Source organism: Scyliorhinus torazame, chromosome 9, assembly GCF_047496885.1.
Source record: "Scyliorhinus torazame isolate Kashiwa2021f chromosome 9, sScyTor2.1, whole genome shotgun sequence".
Taxonomy (NCBI): Eukaryota; Metazoa; Chordata; class Chondrichthyes; order Carcharhiniformes; family Scyliorhinidae; genus Scyliorhinus; species Scyliorhinus torazame.
Genome location: NC_092715.1, coordinates 263221556 through 263244677, shown reverse-complemented (window position 1 = coordinate 263244677; position 23122 = coordinate 263221556). Strand labels below are relative to the sequence as shown.

The following is a 23122-nucleotide window of genomic DNA, read 5'->3' as shown; positions in this document are numbered from 1 at the left end:
AATAAACACCCATTTCTTAAAGGTACATTTCTTAAACACCCATTTCTTAAAGGTACTCCCACATGACACAGTGACTATGCTTCAGACGTTGGCTGGTAAGCACTTGGGGATGTTCGACGGCAATGAAATGCGCTCCAGCAACAAAAAAAGGAAAGACTTGCATTTATAAGATACTTAAACGTTTTGAGTCTTCCCCCCCCCCCCCCCAAAGGAAATGCTTTCAACATCTCTGAACCTGGAGTTACCTTGCCAAATGTCATCACTTAATTTCAGGTGGAGCGCTCCACATTTGTTGCCAGAAACTATTTCTTATCTGTTCCCAGTCCAGGAACAGAGATCACATAACTCTGGCTCGTTACAGTGCTCTGAGACTGCACAGAGCCACAGGCAGCTATTTTGTTTTAACACAGTGAGCTGTTGTGATCTGGAAGGCACCGCCTGAAAAGGGCAGTGGAAGCAGATTCAATAGTAACTTTCAGAAAAAGAGAATTGGACAAACATTTGAAGGGAGAAAAAAACCCACATTCAGCAGAGGCACGAAACTAATTGAGTGGGCACAAGAACATTACAAATAGGACCAAGAGTAGACCGCACGGTTCGTCAAATGTACTCATCATTTAATCCAGTCTTGGTTAATCATGGACATCCCTCCACTTTCCCACCCACTCCCCTATTTATTTGTTCGCTAGAAAACAAAATCTGTCTATCCCAGCCTCAAATGTATCGAACAAAATCATCAAGAACCCAGGGCAGCACAAGTGGATAGCACTGTGGCTTCACAGGGTCAGGGTCCCAGGTTTGATTCCCCGCTGGGTCACTGTCTGTGCAGAATCTAACCTTCCGAGTGAGATAATTTCTCCTCGTCTCAGTCCCAAATAATCCCCCCCCTCCCCCTTCTGCTTCTCTCAGGTATCCATGGATACCTGCTGCACACAATATTCGTAGAATCATAGAATCCTCGGCAGCATGGTGGCACATTGGGTTAGCACTGCTGCCTCACTGTGCCAGGGACCTGGGTTTGATTCTGGCCTTGGGTGATTGTGTGGCATTTTCCCCGGGTCGGCGTGGGTTTCTGCCGGGTGCTGCGGTTTCCTCCCGAAGTCCAAAGATGTGCAGGTCGGGTTCCTGTAGATAACTACTCACCAACTCTTAGTACTGACGGCGGGACCAGCAATTCCCGCCCAAAATCAATAGATCATTTGCTCGTCCGTTCACTTTTCCATCCCGCCCGCGACAACTCCCGTGCCGGAACATCCGATTCGGAAGCACACAGTGCGAGAAATGTCTTGTTGGTCCTGACGCGAGAGGGTGACAGCTACAGCGCAAAACACACAAAGAAGTTGCATTTATCTGGAGCCTTTCACAACCACAGGAGGCTCTGAAGGGATCTTACAGCCAGTAAAGCAGGTTAGAGGTCCCGTCACTGCTCTAACGTAGGAAATGTGGCAGCCAACTTTCACACAAGCTTCCCGCGGACAGTAACAAAATGGTGAGCAAATCATTGGTTTGAGTGATATTGGCCCAGGGACGAATATTCGTCCAGGACAGGGGTGAGGTTCCCCTGCATTTCTTCAAAGGAATGACTGCGATATCCTTTGCAACCACCCAAGGTGATGCCTCATCTGAAAAAGCAGCACCTCAGACAATGCAGCACTCCAGAGTGTCACCGTGGACTTTCTATTTGTGGGATAGAACTTGAATCCACAACTTTCTGACGCATTGGTAAGAGTGCACCCAACTGAGGGACATTCAACACCAGAAAGTTATAGCGAGCGAGGGAGGGGGTGAAATAAAACTTGTACAATATGTTCTTCCCGGCTGTCCCCCCCCATCTTCTTTCCCCCAGTCGATTTACTGAATGGTTTTTCAGACTCATTTTGAAAATGCGCTTCCTGTCTCATTGCCACTCTTACTTGGGTCTGAAATTAAAAATTGCGGCCAAATAGGAAGTAAAACCTGGCACGGTGGAAAAAATAAACATGTGTTTAGCTGTAGATGTAGAGCAGCTTCACCCCCAAGATGTTTGAAACAACTGTGTACGTAGGTAGCAGTTGCCAGGATAAGACATGAACTTACCTGTGCAAGGGGGCTAGTTGACTCATGCAGGAGGATGTGTCATGCGGGGAAACAGGCAGAGACGGGTGTGGTGCTCTGCGTGTTGGTAAATTCAGGATGGGTTGGTGTAGTGTTCACAAAGACCACAAAATAGCTTTCAACTTGAACAAAGCTATAAATTTATTAACACTACTAATTTGGATTTGACACATACTCCTAAGTAATACACAGTTGATTATTAACACACTCATCTACAACTAATCTTTATACGGTTATAGACTATGATCTGCTCTTACTCACACTATCTTTACTTCTGTCTGTCTCTAGCTAACTCCTGCACTACACTCTACCCCCAAGGCTTAGCATTGATGCCTTATATACTTGAAATTGTAGCTCCCTCTGGTGGCTACTCTCGACATTCCATTGACCCTTACAGTTCTTACATTTATGATAATACCACGACGGGATTGGTAACGTGAAAGTTATGAATAAATCTAACTGCCCGCCTTAAGTGGTTTTGTAACCTTGCCATTTGCTTTCTTCTGTTTCGGAAGCAGAGGAGGAGGAGGAGGTTTTGCCTGAGCTGCAATCCCAGAACCCTCGTTAGCAGAGAGTCATTAAAAGGGCACGAGATAGTGTACTCATGAACGGAGCGCATGTCCGCTTTCAGCAAACGGGTAAGCAAATATCATTTCTTACATCTGCACCAAGACACTTTCAGTCAAACGCACTTTGCAAGACACAACCAGGAAAGGAATGTCAGCACAGTCAAAATAACTTATTGAAGGAACAAATGTTCGGATATCGCCAACACCTCCCATGACCTCAGAACGCCCTAAACCATTTTTCCATCACTTGAAGTGTACACACTGTTGGAATGTGAAAAATGCCAATTCCCTGCACAGCAAGCTCCACAATGCAATGGGATGATGACCAGTTAATCCATTTTTACTGTGGTTGATTGATCGATACATATTGGCCAGGATATCAGGTATAGTTGCCATGGGATCTTTCTATCCACCAAAGGGTGCAGCCAGGGCCTCAATTTATTCAAGGAGAGTGCTTTCTCTCAGTCTCCCCGAGAACTGTAGTTTGACTATGAAAAGGGTAGTGGACATATTTGTTTTGTGGGGAGGTTAGAGAAACATTCTGTTGGGAAACACTGGGGAGGAAAAACCTCCCCACCCAATAGCATCCTACCTCAATGTAATTGAGGTCACGCTGTCAACCTTGCCTCGTTGGGGAGCACTTCTGACACCGAATCAGAAGTCTCTCTGGATTGGAGTCCTACACCAGAGACATGAGCACAGGACCTGGGCCGATATTCCCAATGCCAGTACGGATTTGGACCTGGGCCGATATTCCCAATGCCAGTACGGATTTGGACCTGGGCCGATATTCCCAATGCCGGTAGGGATTTGGAACTGGGCCGATATTCCCAATGCCAGTAGGGATTTGGACCACGGCCAATAATCCCAATTTCAGTACGGATTTGGACCTGGGCTGATATTCCCAATGCCAGTACGGATTTGGACCTGGGCCGATATTCCCAATGCCAGTACGGATTTGGACCTGGGCCAATATTCCCAATGCCAGTACGGATTTGGACCTGAGCCAATATTCCCAATGGCAGTACGGATTTGGACCTGAGCCAATATTCCCAATGCCAGTACGGTTTTGGACCTGGGCCGATATTCCCAATGCCAGTACGGTTTTGGACCTGAGCCAATATTCCCAATGCCAGTACGGATTTGGACCTGGGCCGATATTCCCAATGCCAGTACGGATTTGGACCTGGGCCGATATTCCCAATGCCAGTAAGGATTTGGATCTGGGCCGATATTCCCAATGCCAGTACGGATTTGGACCTGGGCCGATATTCCCAGTGCCAGAACGGATTTGGATCTGGGCCAATATTCCCAATGCCAGTACGGATTTGGATCTGGCCTGATATTCCCAATGCCAGTAGGGATTTGTACCTGAGCCAATATTCCCAATGCCAGTACGGTTTTGGACCTGAGCCAATATTCCCAATGCCAGTACGGATTTGGACCTGGGTCGATATTACCAATGCCAGTACGGATTTGGACCTGGGCCGATATTCCCAATGCCAGTACGGATTTGGACCTGGGCCGATATTCCCAATGCCAGTACGGATTTGGACCTGGGCCGATATTCCCAATGCCAGTACGGATTTGGACCTGGGCCGATATTCCCAGTGCCAGTACGGATTTGGACCTGGGCCGATATTCCCAGTGCCAGTACGGATTTGGATCTGGGCCAATATTCCCAATGCCAGTACGGATTTGTATCCAGGCTGATATTCCCAATGCCAGTACGGATTTGGACCTGGGCCGATATTCCCAATGCCAGTACGGATTTGGACCTGGGCCGATATTCCCAATGCCAGTAGGGATTTCTACCTGAGCCAATATTCCCAATGCCAGTACGGATTTGGACCTGAGCCAATATTCCCAATGCCAGTACGGATTTGGACCTGGGTCGATATTCCCAATGCCAGTACGGATTTGGACCTGGGCCGATATTCCCAATGCCAGTATGGATTTGGATCCAGGCGGATATTCCCAATGCCAGTACAGATTTGGACCTGGGCCGATATTCGCAATGCCAGTACGGATTTGGACCTGGGCCGATATTCCCAATGCCAGTACGGATTTGGACCTGGGCCGATAATCCCAATGCCAGTAAGGATTTGGACCTGGGCCGATATTCCCAATGCCAGTAGGGATTTGTACCTGAGCCAATATTCCCAATGCCAGTACGGTTTTGGACCTGAGCCGATATTCCCAATGCCAGTACGGATTTGGACCTGGGTCGATATTCCCAATGCCAGTACGGATTTGGACCTGGGCCGATATTCCCAATGCCAGTACGGATTTGGACCTGGGCCGATATTCCCAATGCCAGTATGGATTTGGACCTGGGCCGATATTCGCAATGCCAGTATGGATTTGGACCTGGGCCGATATTCCCAGTGCCAGTACGGATTTGGACCTGGGCCGATATTCCCAGTGCCAGTACGGATTTGGATCTGGGCCAATATTCCCAATGCCAGTACGGATTTGGATCCAGGCTGATATTCCCAATGCCAGTACGGATTTGGACCTGGACCGATATTCCCACTGCCAGTACGGATTTGGACCTGGGCCGATATTCCCAATGCCAGTACGGATTTGGACCTGGGCCGATATTCCCAATGCCAGTATGGATTGAGTGCTGCTCTTTCAGATGAGCAGTTAAATTAAGGCCCTGCCCATCTTCTCTGATGGATGTGAAGATCCCACGGCACTCTTTCAAACCCAGAGCAGAGCCCAGAGTTGTCTTGGCTAATATTTAAACCTCAGTTTACACATCGGGAAAAATACCAAATTATCCAGTCATTGCTCCATTTCTGCTTGTGGGATCTCACTCTGCACAAATTGGCTGCTGCATTTCCTCAATTACAACGGCGAATACAAATCAAAAGTACTTCATTTGCTGTAAGGTGCTTTGGGCACCCTGAGGTTGTGAATCTTCTCCCGCTGAAGTAGAATCGCTCCTGGTTTGTGTCGGCACGAGGACGGGCACCCAGGAGCGCTTAATTCTCCCTTGCCTCAGAAAGTTATGCATGGCCGGGAGCTTCCAGGATTGAATTCTGAATCCCGCTATCGGGCCGCCATTTTGAGCGGGTGCCCGATACCGAGGTCCGGCGGCTCTGGCCCCCCTCCTCTCCCCCCCCCAACAATGCAAATCCTGCCTCCTCACACCCCTCCTGTTGGCAGATAGTGGGCATCCTCACCCTCCTACACCCCCCCCCCCTCCACCATAGGAATTGCTGGGTCACCCACTCCCTCCCCCACACAGCACACAGGCTCGAGGGTGATTGATGATTCCCCCCCGTCAGAGATTCCTCCCCATATCAGAGATCCTTCCTCCACACATCAGAGATTCCCCATCAGGCACCCCTGCCTGGAAGCTGAAGAGCAGTCCAGGCAGAGACAGTGAAAAATCTCTGCTTTTTCAGTTACCTGTCCCTTACACCTGTTGCCTCAGACAGAAGTGTTGAAAGCACCATCTGCTACTTCATACAAAGCCAAAACACATCACAAGGCAGCATGGTCGGTGCAGGCTTGGAGGGCCAAAGGGCCTGTTCCTCTGCTGTACTTTTCTTTGTTCTTTGTTCTTAAGGCTTTAAGCCCCTTCAGATCCTTAGATCTGTGAGGCTATTATCCACTTTCAAAGAGAAATAGCTTTTAGTGGGCTGTAATTGAGAGGGTGATAGCTTCCAGACTGCCAAGTGTCTGGATTGTTTATTTCCATTTCCCTTCACACCATATTTTGAACGAGGGTGTACACCGAGGCTCCTTCTGCCTGCTTGGATATATATCAAAGATTCCCCCCACGGCACCATTTTGATGTAGAGCGGGGTAGTTACCCACAGTAGTGTTCCTGGCCCAATATCTATCCTCCAACCAACATTGCTAAAACAATTTTATCCGGTCATCGTCACATTGCTATTTGTGGAAGTCACGGTGCAAAACTGGCCGCTGCACCTCTTATATTCCAACAACAACCACACTTCAAAAAGTACTTTGTGGCGTCGAGTGGTTTTGACGGATTGTTTCTTTTTGAAGTCATTTGCACAGTATCAGTTAACATTTAATGCACAAATAATTTTGTTTTTTTAAGGAGCTCGGACAGTGAATGTTAAAATCTGCTCCCATTTTATAATTCACAGAGATGAGCCACAGATAGCTGGGCGGACCAGGAGCCCCGAGGAAGCGGAATTAAAGGCCAAACTGGTTTCAACTCTCAGAGCGCGCGGATCACAACGTTTGTTGCCCAGGGTGATCACCCCCGTGTCCCACGGGCGCTGGCAAAATCGACACCAGGCGAGATAAAGCAGGATCACGGGCCACAGATAAATCTCAAACAGCAGGTTGTGGAAAGGAATGCGACCGGCAGGCCCGTCTTGCACGTCAGCTCGGGAATCTTTGAATTCTTACGATTCCAGAGGGAGAGCCCGCACAGGTTGGAAGACGAACCAAAAGCAAACAATCACAGAGGTTTGGGTCGGTCGAAGTTGGCTGATGCGAGCCAGATGGAACTTCCCAGCCACCCCATATCGCATAATCGCTGATAAAGACTTCACCCTCGTCTCCAATTGAAACTTGTGTCTATGACAACCGAACACACAAAACAGTAACAGAGCATTTTTTTTTTTCGCCTGAATTACAAATCTTTTGGCCCAACAGGTTCAGACAACTTGGGAGCATCGCCAGGCTGTGCCTGGATAACTTTGTTCACTTTACCGGGGACTTTTATTTTGTCAGCGTGTTTTAAATATTTTCTAACTCCACCAGAAGAGTTTGATCTGGGCTCTGCCACACTTGGGAGGCACAGGCTCATGAAGACGAGTGTCTCCCTCGGTCACTTGAACTCCGGAGTGCACCTTGTTCATGAAGAGATCGAGATGGTGGGTGCGTCGGCAAGCTATTCAACAGTGGAGTGGAAACCCTCCCTGCCAACGACCCCCCCTTCCGTCACCCACAACAAATTCTCGACGTCTGCACTTTCCTGCAGAGATCAAGGGGCAATGGACGGGTCAGCGCTCTCCCTCCGTAACCTGCTCGAAGGTGGCAGAGGGAAACAGAGGCAATTTACCAAAACCATTGCCAGGGATCGAAGGGTTAAATAATTTTATTTATTTCTTTAATTTTTTTTAATTTATAGTGCCCAATTCATTTTTTCCAATTAAGGGGCAATTTAGCGTGGCCAATCCTCCTATCCTGCGCATCTTTGGGTTGTGGGGGCGAAACCCACGCAGACACGGGGAGAATGTGCAAACTCCACACGGACAGTGACCCAGAGCCGGGATCGAACCTGGGACCTCGGCGCCGTGAGGCAGCAGGGCTAACCCACTGTGCCGCCGTGCTGCCCTCGGAGGGTTAAATTATCAACACAGGTTGCACAACTGTGGCTTATGCTCCCTTTGACCGATGGGCGCTCCAATCAAGGTGTTGAAAATAATTAAGTAGAGAGAGGGAGGATAGGTGGATTGGCCATGCTAAATTGCCCTTTTAAAAAAAAACGTAGAGAGAGGGAGAAATGATTTCCTCTGGTGGAGGAATGCTGGTCATTATCTTAAAATCGAACTCGTTCCTTCAGGATTGAAGGTATGAGGCGCCTTTGAACACTTCCACTTCTGGGGCTGAATCTCCCTGTGGTCTGCCGGAGGACTGTCAAACCCTCCAGAGCTGACTGTCAGCTTCCAGAAACTGAAGATCCAATATCCAGGACAGGAGGAAGCTCATGGGGACATTAAAGCAGATTTTTATTTGTCGTCATTCTTTGAACTTTTCCTTTTATCAGATAGTAAAATATGGAAATACGGTTTCCTCCCACAAGTCCCGAAAGACGTTAGATGAATTGGACATTCTGAATTCTCCCTCTGTGTACCCGAATAGGCGCCGGAATGTGGCGACAAGGGGATTTTCACAGTAACCTCATTGCAGTGTTAATGTAAGCCTACTTGTTACAACAAAGATTATTATAACCAAAATTCCAGGATCCATTGCCTTTCATCTGGGGACTGCCCGCAATCCCAGCAGTGGCCACCGCGTGATTTTGGCGCTGCTGGGACCCGGCAGCTCTTTAGGATGGGGGACTTCCTCCCAGGTGGAAGCCCCACTCTGACCCAATTAAGGTGACAACCTCGGGTCATATTGCTGCGGGCAGCCGGGTTACTGGTCGGTGCGGTGCCAATGGATTTTTCGGTGGGGGATATGGGCAGTCTGTCCCCCCTGGAAAATCCAACCGTCATGTACTTCCTTCGCTATAAACACTCTGGGGCATCCTGAGGCCATGCTATATAAACGCACATCTTTCTTTCTCTTTCACAAAGGTTTGTGAGAATCGCAAACTCTCGCCTCAAAAGGCAGTGGATGCTTGAGGCCAACCGATACGTCCAATACCGAGTTTAATTGCTACTTGTTGGGCAAGGGAATCAAGAAATATAAAGCAGAAAGATTTGCATTCTGATAGCGCCTTTCACAACCACCAGATGCTCCTCCGCACCTTATAGCCAAAGAAGTACTTTTGAAGTGTAGTCACCCCTGTAATGTAGGAAACGCAGCAGGCAATCAATGCACAGCAAGCTCCCACGATTTGGAGGCTAGGCATATAAATGGAGCTGAGGTACAGATCACCAACAGCCTGTCCTGGTCCCCCCATGCCGACACTATAGTTAAGAAAGCCCACCAACGACTACTTTCTCAGAAGACTAAGGAAATTTGGCATGTCAGCTACGACCCTCACCAACTTTTACAGATGCACCATAGAAAGCATTCTTTCTGGTTGTATCACAGCTTGGTATGGTTCCTGCTCTGCCCAAGACCGCAGGAAACTACAAAAGGTCGTGAATGTAGCCCAATCCATCACGCAAACCAGCCTCCCATCCATCGACTCGGTCTACAATTCCCGCTGCCTGGGAAAGGCAACCAGCATAATTAAGGACCCCACGCACCCTGGACATACTCTCTTCCACCTTCTTCCGTCAGGAAAAAGATACCAAAGTTTGAGGTCACGTACCAACCGACTCAAGAAAACAGCTTCTTCCCTGCTGCCATCAGACATTTGAATGGACCTACCTCGTGTTAAGTTGATCTTTTCTCTACACCTTGCTATAACTGCAACATTATATTCTGCAGTCTCTCCTTCCTTCCCTATGTACGGGATGCATTGTTTGTACAGCATGCAAGAAACAATATTTTTCACTGTATACTAATACATGTGACAATAATAAATCAAATCAAATCAGACCGAGAGAGACAGACCGACCGAGAGAGACAGAGAGATAGACAGACCGAGAGAGATCGATAGAGACAGACCGAGAGAGATGGAGACAAAGAGAGATAGAGACAGAGAGACAGGTAGAGAAAGAGACAGAGGCACACAGAGAGACACACAGAGAAAGACAAAGAGAGAAAGAGAAAGAGAAATAAAGAGAGACAGATAGAGAGACAAACAGACAGACAGACAGAGAGACAGAGAGACAGACAGACAGAGAGACAGACAGACAGAGAGACAGACAGACAGAGAGACAGACAGACAGAGAGACAGACAGACAGAGAGACAGACAGACAGAGAGACAGACAGACAGAGATAGACAGAGAATTACGGAGGAAATTCCAAACCTTAGGGCCCAGGCAGCTGAAGGAATGACCTCTGATGTTGCAGCAGCAAACTTTTGCCATATTTTAATACAGATTCACATAGATTTACACCTTGATCGCCAGGGCCAGCCTGGAAAAATCCAAATAGCCCAGGGCTGGGGTGGAGTAGGGGAGAACCATGGAGCCATGAAAGCTTTAGCTTGGGGGTAACAAGCGAGATTTATCCAGGTGAATTCCCAGAGCTGGGCCCACAGATCCTGGATCCCGGATTGAAGAGTATGTTCACATTTTAAAAGTAGCTACTTTATTTTTCCAGCGGAGGAGGAGATTTTGGCCCCTATCACATTGATGATTGCATCGTACCACGTGACAAACGGCAGCTTCCTGCATTGTGCATCAACTCATCATTACATCACCTATCGTGCCACATGAAGGCCAGAGCTTGCCAGCATATCACAGTGGCCTGGTATCAATATGGAGATGCAGTACAGTCGCTGGATTACTGGATTGCTTTCAGGAGCTATTAGGTCTGCCTGTAAACCCATCAACATTTTCAGCAGCAAACTTTTCAAAGGCCTCGCAAGACCACCCCAAGGCCAGGGCATTTATGCCATCTGCTTGTTCAAAGGGAAGAAGATTAATATGGCACTTGTTGAATTGAACAGCAGAATCTGCCACTGAATGGTAGCATGAAGAATCCCTACAGTGCAAAAGGAGACCATTTGGCCCATCCAGTCTGCACTGACCCTCTTGAAAGAGCATCCAACCTAGGCCCAATCCCCACCCTATCCCCCTAACCCCATCTAACCTGCACTTCTTTGGACTGTGGGAGGAACCCCACACAGACATGGGGAGAACGTGAAACGTTTACACGCACAGTCACCTGAGTCGCTGGCGCGGTGAGGCAGCAGTGCTAAGCGCTCTGCCACCGTGTTTCGAATCACTGGAATATGGGTGACTGACTGCAAGCCTCGTCACGTTTCCAGTCACTTCTTCCAAACAATTTGTGAAACACGACCAACGTTTATCAAATCCATACTCTGCCTCCTCGAGTAACCCACACAGTTCTGAATTTCTAGAGAGCGCGGATTTCAGGTTAACTGGCAAAGGGTCCTGGGGGTGATGGGGAAATTTGATTCCGACACTGTGGTCTTCTGGAGCGGGCTGTCCGAAAGGGCGGTGAAAGCAGCCTCGATCGCAAGTTTCAAAAAGAGATGGGGTATTTACTTGGGAGGGGAGAAAATTGCAGGGTCACGGGGAATGGGCAAGGGGACGGGTGGCCACGAGTGGAACGATCCAATAACTCTTCAGCAAGCAGGATGGATCAAATCAAACAGCCGCCTAGGATTCGGTTTGGTGTCTCCTTCACCTTATGTTGATTCAAACAGGTTTGCCGCCTCTGACAGACTCATTAATTATCTACAAGAAATTGAGGCTTATCCAGGACTGGATGCCTAACCTTTGGGGTGATATACATCACTGTAAATACACAAGGGGTTAATGTTAATACATGTAGACTAGCTAGACACTAGAGGGAGCACCAGAGACATGACACACAGACTGTCAACCAATAGGTCAGTAAGATAGGACACGACCAATGGGCATTCACGATACACACAGAGGTGACACTACCACAGGAGGGCATTGCACCAACCCATATAAAAGGACACATCACACATGCTCAGTCTCTTTCCAGTGGAGACAGTGAGTACAGACACAGGGTTGATTGAACATCACACCCACCACGTGGATTGTAGCAGACTGGTTCATCAGTCTGAGTAGCTATAGCAGGATTAACAGTAGCGTCAAATCCAAGTAGGAGAATTGTTAATAGTTTAATAAATGTGTTAAAGCTATCTCCAAGTCTGAACCTTTCTTTGTCAGAGTGCACATCAAGGAAACAGCAGTGGGCATTGGGTGGCGTCGAAGAGTGGTGGTGGTGAGCTGGGGTTGGGTGTTCTCAGAAACCCAACTTGGATTCTCCCATGTCCAAGCCGGCGGGTTCACGGGTGGGGAGAATTCAGCGGGGAGGCCCAGAAATCGGTTTCACACGGCGTCAATTTACAACGGGATCTTCTGATGGTGCCCACCATGAGGGATCGGGAATCCCACTGGAGGCCAGGGTGAGACCAATTTTGCAATCCGCTAATGGGATACAGAGGAAGGCCCAACTAGAATCTTCCCCCACCCCCGATTCTCCGCAACACCCTCTGGGCCAACGTGGTTGGAGAAAGTTGGGACTTACCTGATGAAGGCCTGGTACTGCCTTTGGAGTTTGGGATGGAGGCCGCCAAAGACTCTGGACCCTGCAACACCTCCAGCAGTGGGTGGGGGGAGCATCTTTAAGGTGGATCTCCCAGCTTCAATGCCATCTAGGAGGTCCCTCTTCCAGCCTCAGAGTGTTTCTGGAGGTCCACCTTCTTCCTCCAACGGTGAGTCAGTGATTTTGGTCGCCTTTTCAATATGTCACCCTGGGTGCGACGGTGGAGTGCGCGCCATTAAATCTTTCCCCTCCACAGAAGACAATACAAAACCCTTGGATGCTTAATTAACCACGCCAGGGATTGAAGATCTGATGTGGTTTCCTGTCGCCCACCGCGATGGGAAACACTCTCCGTCGCTGCCCCTGGGCTTAATCCCAGATGGGAGAATTCGCGGAAGGTCTCAAGCATAATCAGTGGAGACTCTGCCCTCCCGCTACACCCCAGCACAGACACAGACACAGGTAGGCCAAATGTCCAACCCCTGTGCCTGGGAGCTTAGTTGAGATTGCTCAAAAATTCCCACAGGTAACAAAAAGGGGAGACATTCAGCCCATCAGACTGAAACCCCAGGGTGGCGGACATTGGGAGATCTAAATTACTGCTCCACCCAAAAGCCATACAAGCAAAAACGTTGCCTGAGGTTTCACATTCCAACCATAAAGCAAATTTTATCACATGAAGAACCTCCTCAACAGAACATTGAATATGTTTCAAACCACAAACAAGTCCGTTCTAGTGATTAAATGTTGACTTTTCAATTCACACTAGCGTTACAACTCTACCCAGCCGCATTGCTGGAGGTTGGGGCATAGGACCCGGTGCCAAGTGCCGCGCCTGCACAAACACGTCAGCGGCCACCAGTATGCCCAACTTCACCGTGCTCAGCCTTCCCATGGCCAAATCAGAAGACTCATCAGTCCCGATAGGTTTGACCCTTCGCCATGAAACAACCTTTATTCCCATTGATCATGGCCATTCTCCATTCTCCGCACCTTTAGGGGCCAAGCCCGCGCCGGAGTGGTTGGCGCGCCGCCGGCTGGTGGGAAAGGCATTTGGCGCCACGTCAACCAGGGCCGAAGGGACTTCGCGGCTGCTGACGTCATCCCCGCGCATGCGCAGGGGGGGGGTCACTTCCTCGTCGGCCATCGCGGAGGCTGATGGCCGAGGCGGAAGGAAAAGAGTGCCCCCATGGCACAGGCCCGCCCGCGGATCGGTGGGCCCCGATCGCAGGCCAGGCCACCGTGGGGGCACCCTCCGGGGCCAGATTGCCCCGCGCCCCCCACCCCCAGGACCCCGGAGCCTGCGCGCACCGTCAGTAAAGTAGGTGGTTTGATTCACGCCAGCGAGACCGGCATTACAGCAGCGGGACTTCGGCCCATCGCGGGCCGGAGAATCGCCGGGGGGGGGGGGGGGGGGGGGGGGCCGCCGACCGGCGCGATTCCCGCCCCGCCGAATTTTCAGTGCCGGAGAATTTGGCGGCCGGCGGGGGCGGGATTCACGCTGCACCCCGGCGATTCTCCGACCCGGCGGGGGGTTGGAGAACCCCGCCCCATGTTTTTATCATTAACAAATTGTCCAAAGAAAACATAATGCCCCGATAACCTTTCACCCCAGGTGTGTCCTCGCGGTCGACTCCAGAGCATATACAAATGGTTGATAACCCCAGATTCACTGATGAGACAAGCTACAGAGAATGTTAGACATCTGAAGAATGTGCAAGAACCACATTCACCAAAAGAGAAAGGAAACCGTCGCCACAACGTTGAAGCAAACCTTGAAATTCGTCCAAGTTGAGGGAATCCCAGTAATGCAGCTGTCCAATGCAATGCCCGACCAAAGATGGCTCAAGATGGTGACTGAATTAATCAAATCTTCTCTGAAACTTCATCAGCTTCAGAACCCTGAAACGAATAACACAGGATTTTTCAAAACATTTATCTCCAATAATCTTTGTCGCTAAGATATGAGCAATGCTTGCAAGGTTATTAGCAACATAAAATAATGGTAGAAGTTTTGAACTCACTGCCGCAAACAGCAGTGGTGCTAGACTACCATGAGGGCAGCACGGTGGCGCAAGGGGTTAGCATGGTTGCCTCACGGCACAGAGGTCCCAGGTTCGATCCCAGCTCTGGGTCACTGTCCGTGTGGAGTTTGCACATTCTCCCCGTATTTGCACGGGTTTCGTCCCCACAACCCAAAAGATGTGCAGGGTAGGTGGATTGGCCACACTAAATTGCCCCTTAATTGGAAAACATAAATTGGATACATAAATTTATGGGCAGCACGGTAGCACAAGTGGATAGCACTGTGGCTTCACAGCGCCAGGGTCCCAGGTTCGATTCCCCGCTGGGTCACTGTCTGTGGGGAGTCTGCACGTTCTCCCCGTGTCTGCGTGGGTTTCCTCCGGGTGCTCCGGTTTCCTCCCCCAGTCCAAAGATGTGCAGGTTAGGTGGATTGGCCATGCTAAATTGCCCTTAGTGACCAAAAAGGTTGAGGGGTTATTGGGTTACGGGGATAGGGTGGAAGTGAGGGCTTAAGTAGGTCGGTGCAGACTCGATGGGCCGAATGGCCTACTTCTGCACTGTATGTTTATTTTCGTTTTGAGGGTGGGATGTTTGGTGAAGGTTTGCTTCGCGTACAGAGAGTCCTCGGGAGAAAGTGGGGAGTCGGGAGAATTGGCAAAAGAAAACTCCAAAACTGTACAAAGAATTTAGAAAACAGAAACAGGCCACTTGGCCCATCAGGTTTGTACCAGTGTACATGTTCCATATAAACCTCCTTCCTGCCTTCCTTTAATCCAGCAGCATATCCTTCTACCCCTTTGTTCCTGATCCATTTATCCAGCGTTCCCTTAGATTCACCTCAACCACTCCCTGTGGGAGCGAGTTCCACATTCACTCTCTGGGTAAAGATGTTTCTCCTGAATTCCCTTTGGATGTAATAGTGACCACCTTATTGATGGCAGTAACTCTGGACAACCCTCCAAATGAGGGCGGGGGGGGTGTGGTGAAGCACCCGTTGGGCACAGAGAGCCTCTCCCTCCTCCTCTTGGCAACCTGGAAGCTAGGTACCAACCACCCCAAGGTGGGCAAAATCCCAGAGGCAGCGGGAGGAGGCCATTAAATAGTAATTCATTGGCAAATTAAGGGCCTCATTTGGACCACGAGCATGTGGGTCACTCAACCCTTGTCCCCACCATTGGTACAGTCGCACTGAGGACATACAACATTTCCTCCTCTCCTCCTCCTCCCCCCCACACCCCCCAATGAGAAAAACAATACATAATAAAGTCATTTAGGATAGTTGTTGACAAAAAGCTTTGTTTCCATCAATGTGTCTCCAAGATTTCCTTTTATGATGGGCTTCAGTAGGGCCTTTGACAAGATGCCTCATGGTAGACTGGTACAGAAGGTGACGTCACACGGGATCAGAGCTGAACTGGCAAGATGGATACAGAACTGGCTGGGTCATAGAAGGCAGGGGCTAGCAGTGGAAGGGTGTGTGTTGAATGCTTGTCTCCAGCGGCCGGGTCATTGAGTTTAAAAATTGACATGTCATGTTGCAGCTTTTAAAAAAAATAAATTTAGAGTACCCAATTCATTTTTTTTTTCAATTAAGGGGCAATTTAGCAGGGCCAATCCACCTACCCTGCACATCGTTTGGGTTTGTGGGGGCGAAACCCACGCATACACGGGGAGAATGCGCAAACTCCACAGGGACAGTGACCCAGAGCCAGGATCGAACCCGGGACCTCGGCGCCGTGAGGCATCAGGGCTAACCCACTGCACCACCGTGCTGCCCAGTGTTGCTCAGCCGCAATTCGAATACAGTATTCAATTCTGGTCGCCACACTACCAGAAGGATGTGGAGGCTTTAGAGAGGGTTGAGAAGAGATTTACCAGGATGTTGCCTGGTATGGAGGGCATTAGCTATGAGGAGAGGTTGGAGAAACTTGGTTTGTTCTCACTGGAATGACGAAGGTCGAGGGGCGACCTGATAGAGGTGTACAGAATTATGAGGGGCACAGGCAGAGTGGATAGTTAGAAGCTTTTTCCCAGGTTAGAGGAGTTCATTACTAGGGGGCATTGGTCTAAGGTGCAAGGGGCCAGGTTTAAAGGAGATGTACGAGTCACGTTTTTTTACACAGAGTGCGGTGGGAACCTGGAACTCGCTGCCGGAGGAGGTATACAATAGTGACTTTTAAGGGGCGCTTTGACAAATACATGAATAGGATGGGAATAGGGATATGGTCCCCGGAGTGGTGGGGGGCTTTAATTCAGACGGGCAGCATGGTCGGTGCAGGCTTGGAGGGCTGAAGGGCCTGTTCCTGTGCTGTCATTTTCTTTGTTCTTTGAACGTTAGCACCTGCCGTAGTTGGCACTGCGCTCACACAATTTCTAATTTAATTATGATCCCCCCACCCCCCCTTCTATCAGGCACATTGTAACTTGACTAGTCCTCGGAGACACGGAGAGGCTGCACTTGACAAACATGTTACTGATGCGTAAAACCAAACTCATTTTTATCACAGTCAGAAGGAATTTCCTTTCACACAGCCAGTTCTCACCCCATCTGTGCATTCGCACAACATTTACAACCTTTCCTTCCACAATGTGCTGAAAAGAAAATGTAATCAAGCACGAGACGCAGGGCCCACCTGTTTCAAAAGTCCACCTTCGATAACACAGAAGTAATCAGCACCAGCTGAAAGTACTACATATTTCATTACTTTTGCGCGGAGTTGGTATCACAGCCGACAGCCTCAGACAGCTGGGCCGCTGCACGGTGACACCTGCTAACCGTCGCGCCCATCCACTCATTGAGTGCACGGACTGCTGATTCACAGCAACAGGCCGCAGTCATGCAGGGGAATTGAACCTGTGCTGTTGACGCTATTCTGAACCACACACTAGCCACGGAGCTCACTCCACTAGCCAAGCCATGTTGCCAACTGTGCTACCCAGCCCTCCAGTTTAGTCGCGAGGCAGAGTTCGAGAGGGGAATTCCAGAGCTTCGGACTCGGGCAGCTGAAAGCACAAATGGTGGGGCGATTAAAATCAGGAATGCGCGAGAGGTCAGAATTGGAGGGGAGCAGAGATGCGGGAGGGCTGTAGGGCCGGTGGATGTTACAGAGGTCGGAAAGGACGAGACCATGGAGGGATTTAAAGACAAGATTGAGAATTTTTTTAAATGAGGCATTGCAAGACCAGGAGTCAATATAGGTCAGCATGATGATCAATGAATGTGATACTGATCCACGTGGAAGGAATACTCATTGAAATTTTAATTGCTCTATCATTGGCAGGTATCTGGGCCTGAAGTTCTGGAATTCCCTCGGACTCTGCCTTGTTGCTTGATTGAATCATAGAATCTACAGTGCAGAATCTACAGTGCAGAAGGAGACCGTTCAGCCCATTGTGTCTGCACCAGCCCTTGGAATGTGCACCCTACTTACACCCACGCCTCCTCCCTATCCCCGTAACACCACCTAACCTTTTTGGACACTAAGGGCAATTTAGCACGGCCAATCTACCTAACCTGCACATCTTTGGACTATGGGAGGAAACCGGAGCACCCGGAGGAAACCCACGCAGACACGGGGAGAACGTGCAGACTCCGCACAGACAGTTACCCGAGGCCGGAATTGAACCCGGGTCTCTGAAGCTGTGAGGCAGCAGTGCGAACCACTGTGCCACCGTGCTGCCCCCACGGGGCGAGTTAGCCGGCTCCGTGCTCCGTGTTTGGTTCAGAACAGCACCGACAGCACAGGTTAAATTCCTGTGCCTGCTGGGGTACCTGTGGAACCTGCCCCCTCACACCTATCCCCAAGAGTGAAAAAGACAATGACAAAAAAAAACTTCTTTTGAGACACTCTGTAAAACCTATCTCTGTGACCGCATGTCCTCATATGGGTCAGTGTCAAAATTCTGTTTGATAACAATCCTATGAAGTCTCTTGGAATGTTTTATTAATTTAACGGTGTTATACAAGTGCAATTATTGTTGTTCAAGTCACCGATTTGACCAAACCATTTTGGACGCCCTTCTTTATAACCATGCTGCCCTAGTATTTCATGGTAGTGTCCAATCTTGTGCCGGTTTAACAGTCAAGGATGAAGGACAGCAGGAATCTAGGCTATTGTTCCACCCTCTTGTCTGGGGAAGCAGAGGCAGAGTTAGTAGCCCAAGCTGCTGGCTAGCTGAAATGTCAATCAGATAGAACGTCTGTGCTGACTCTGTATCGAATATAGTTAGAACACAGAACAGAGAAAAATACAGCACAGAACAGGCCCTTCGGCCCACGATGTTGTGCCGAACATTTGTCCTAGATTAAGAACAAATTAATCTACACCCCATCATTCTACCATAATCCATGTACCTATCCAATAGCTGCTTGAAGGTCCCTAATGTTTCCGACTCAATTACTTCCACAGGCAGTGCATTCCATGCCCCCTCTACTCTCTGGTAAAGACCCTACCTCTGACCTCCCCCCCCCCCCTATATCTTCCACCATTCACCTTAAATTTATGTCCCCTTGTAATGGTTTGTTCCACCCGGGGAAAAGTCTCTGACTGTCTACTCTTATCTATTCCCCTGATCATCTTATAAACCTCGATCAAGTCGCCCTTCATCCTTCTCCGTTCTAATGAGAAAAGGCCTAGCACCCTCAACCTTTCCTCGTAAGACCTACTCTCCATTCCAGGCAACATCCTGGTAAATCTCCTTTGCACCTTTTCCAAAGCTTCTACATCCTTCCTAAAATGAGGCGACCAGAACTGCACACAGTACTCCCAATGTGGTCTTACCCAAGGTTTTGTACAGCTGCATCAGCACCTCACGGCTCTTAAATTCAATCCCTCGGCTAATGAACGCGAGCACACCATAGGCCTTCTTCACAGCTCTATCCACTTGAGTGGCAACTTTCAAAGATGTATGAACATAGACCCCAAGATCTCTCTGCTCCTCCACATTGCCAAGAACCCTACCGTTAACCCTGTATTCCGCATTCATATTTGTCCTTCCAAAATGGACAACCTCACACTTTTCAGGGTTAAGCTCCATCTGCCACTTCTCAGCCCAGCTCTGCATCCTATCTATGTCTCTTTGCAGCCGACACAGCCCTCCTTACTATCCACAACTACATCAATCTTCATATCGTCTGCAAATTTACTGACCCACCCTTCAATTCCCTCATCCAAGTCATTAATGAAAATCACAAACAGCAGAGGACCCAGAACTGATCCCTGTGGTACGCCTCTGGTAACTGGGCTCCAGGCTGAATATTTTGCCATTCACCACCACTCTCTGACTTCTATCGGTTAGCTAGTTCGTTATCCAACTGACCAAATTTCCCACTATCACATGCCTCCTTACTTTCTGCATAAGCCTACCATGGGGAACCTTATCAAATGCCTTACTAAAATCCATGTACACTACATCCACTGCTTTACCTTCATCCATGTGCTTGGTCACCTCCTCAAAGAATTCAATAAGACTTGTGAGGCAAGACCTACCCCTCACAAATCCGTGCTGACTATCTCTAATCAAGCAGTGTCTTTCCAGATGCTCAGAAATCCTATCCCTCAGTACCCTTTCCATTACTTTGCCTACCACCGAAGTAAGACTAACTGGCCTGTAATTCCCAGGGTTATCCCTAGTCCCTTTTTTGAACAGGGGCATGACATTCGCCACTCTCCAATCCCCTGGTACCACCCCTGTTGACAGTGAGGATGAAAAGATCATTGCCAATGGTTCTGCAATTTCATCTCTTGCTTCCCATAGAATCCTTGGATATATCCAGTCAGGCCCGGGGGACTTGTCTATCCTCGTTTTTCAAAACGCCCAACACATCTTCCTTCCTAACAAGTATTTCCTCGAGCTTACCAGTCTGTTTCACACTGTGCTGTCCAACAATATGGCCCCTCTCGTTCGTAAATACTGAAGAAACATACTCGTTCAAGACCTCTCCTATCTCTTCAGGCTCAATACACAATCTCCCGCTACTGTCCTTGATCGGACCTACCCTCGCTCTAGTCATTCTCATATTTCTCACAGATGTGTAAAAGGCCTTGGGGTTTTCCTTGATCCTACCCGCCAAAGATTGTTCATGCCCTCTCTTAGCTCTCCTAATCCCTTTCTTCAGTTCCCTCCTGGCTATCTTGTATCTCTCCAGCGCCCTGTCTGAACCTTGTTTCCTCAGCCTTACATAAGTATCCTTCTTCCTCTTAACAAGACATTCAACCTCTCTTGTCAACCATGGTTCCCTCACTCGACCATCTCTTCCCTGCCTGACAGGGACATACATATCAAGGACATGTAGTATCTGTTGCTTGAACAAGTTCCACATTTCAATTGTGTCCTTCCCTGACAGCCTATGTTCCCAACTTATGCACTTCAGTTCTTGTCTGACAGCATCGTATTTACCCTTCGCCAATTGTAAATCTTGCCCTGTTGCACGCACCTATCCCTCTCCATTACTAAAGTGAAAGTCACAGAATTGTGGTCACTATCTCCAAAATGCTCCCCCACTAACAAATCTATCACTTGCCCTGGTTCATTACCAAGTGCCAAATCCAATATGGCCTCCCCTCTGGTCGGACAATCTACATACTGTGTTAGAAAAGCTTCCCGGATACACTGCACAAACACCACCCCATCCAAACTATTTGATCTGAAGAGTTTCCACTCAAAAATTGGGAAGTTGAAGTCACCCATTTCAACTACTACCCTGTGACTTCTGCACCTTTCCAAAATCTGTTTCCCAATCTGTTCCTCCACATCTCTACTGCTATTGGGGGGGCCTATAGAAAACTCCCAACAAGGTGACTGCTCCTTTCCTATTTCTGACTTCAACCCATACTACCTCAGTAGGCAGATCCTCTTTGAACTGCCTTTCTGCAGCTGTTATACTATCTCTAATTAACAATGTCACCCCCCACCTCTTTTACCACTCTCCCTAATTTTATTGAAACATCTATAACCAGGGACCTCCAACAACCATTTCTGCCCCTCTTCTATCCAAGTTTCCATGATGGCCACCACATCGTAGTCCCAAGTACCGATCCATGCCTTAAGTTCACCCACCTTATTCCTGATGCTTCTTGCGTTGAAGTATACACACTTCAACCCATCTCCGTGCCTGCAAGTACTCTCCTTTGTCAGTGTTGCCTTCCCCACTGCCTCACTGCACGCTTTGACATCTTGAACATCGGCTACCTTAGTTGCTGGACTACAAATCCGGTTCCCACTCTGCCAAATTAGTTTAAACCCTCTTAAAGAGTACTAGAAAACCTCCCTCCCAGGATATTGGTGCCCCTCAGGTCCGGATGCAACTCGTCCTGCTTGTAAAAGTCCCACCTTCCCCAGAATGCGCTCCAATTATCCAAATACCTGAAGCCCTCCCTCCTACACCATTCCTGCAGCCACGTGTTCAACTGCACTCTCTCCCTATTCCTAGCCTCGCTATCACGTGGCACCGGCAACAAACCAGAGATGACAACTCTGTCTGTCCTGGCTTTTAACTTCCAGCCTAACTCCCTAAACTCGTTTATTACCTCCACACCCCTTTTCCTACCTACGTCGTTGGTACCAATGTGCACATGACTTCTGGCTACTTACCCTCCCCCTTAAGGATTACAGTGCAGAGCTAAGCGAAAGGGAAATCACATCGAGCTTGCTCATTTCAGGATCAATGGCTGCTTTCCCCTTTGAGGGAGGGAGAGCTGACCGGTGGTGATTTAACCTGAGGGTCACCACACCTCAGGCGAGGGGCAAGTTTGAGAAGACGGGGCCTTCATGAATAACTTCAGCCGGTACAGGAATTGAACCCGCGCTGTTTGCTTCGCCCTCTATCACCAACCAGGTTCCCAGCCAAATGAGCTAAACCAGCTAATTCAGAAGCCTGTGGTTTCAAGCCCCACCCCAGGGATCTCAGCACTTCCAATCCAGGTTGATAATCCCAGCCGCGGGGGTGCTGCATTGTCAGGAGGTGCTGTTTTTGGATGAGATGTTAATGAATTCAGTGGCCGGTCTGCTCGCACAGGTGGATGTAATAGAACCCTTCTCACCATTTCAAAGAACAGGGAAGTTCTTCTCGGTTAATATTTATCAACATCAGTACAACAAATCGCCTGGCCATTGTCATGAAATAAAATGAAAATCGCTTATTGTCACAAGCAGGCTTCAAATGAAGTTACTGTGAAAAGCCCCTCGTCGCCACATTCCGGCGCCTGTTCGGGGAGGCTGGTACGGGAATTGAACCCGCACTGCTGACCTGCTTTAAAAGCCAGCTATTTAGCCCTGTGCTAAACCAGCCCCTTATGTTTCTGTTTGTGGGAGCTTGCTGTGCAGGAATTGGCTGCCGTGTCCCCAACATTACAACAGTGACTACATTTCAACAGTGCCTTGTGACATTATAGAAATGTACAGCATGTGAAGAGTTAACGTCATGTCGCAATTAGCCACTAGATGGAGCGAGGGACAGTACTATAAAAGGCACCGACTCTTAGGCTTCTGGGAGCGAGTGGAATAGTGGAGAGGACATTGGAGTGCAGTGCATAGTGGAGCTAGAGAAGATTAGAATATAGTTACAGTTAGATTATAGAGATAGTGTTAGTGAGTGTAGTTTAAT

General features: G+C 48.9%; 1 protein-coding gene across 3 annotated transcripts in view; it reads right to left on the bottom strand.

Annotated features, from left to right (window-relative positions):
* LOC140429869 (coronin-2A-like) overlaps nucleotides 1-23122 on the bottom strand; it is a 221993-nt gene that overhangs the window by 94459 nt on the left and 104412 nt on the right. For all 3 annotated transcript variants that reach the window (XM_072517368.1, XM_072517366.1, XM_072517367.1), the window contains exon 2: nucleotides 14267-14394. The gene's annotated coding sequence lies outside the window, so the exon portion shown is untranslated. The remainder of the gene's footprint in view (nucleotides 1-14266; nucleotides 14395-23122) is intronic.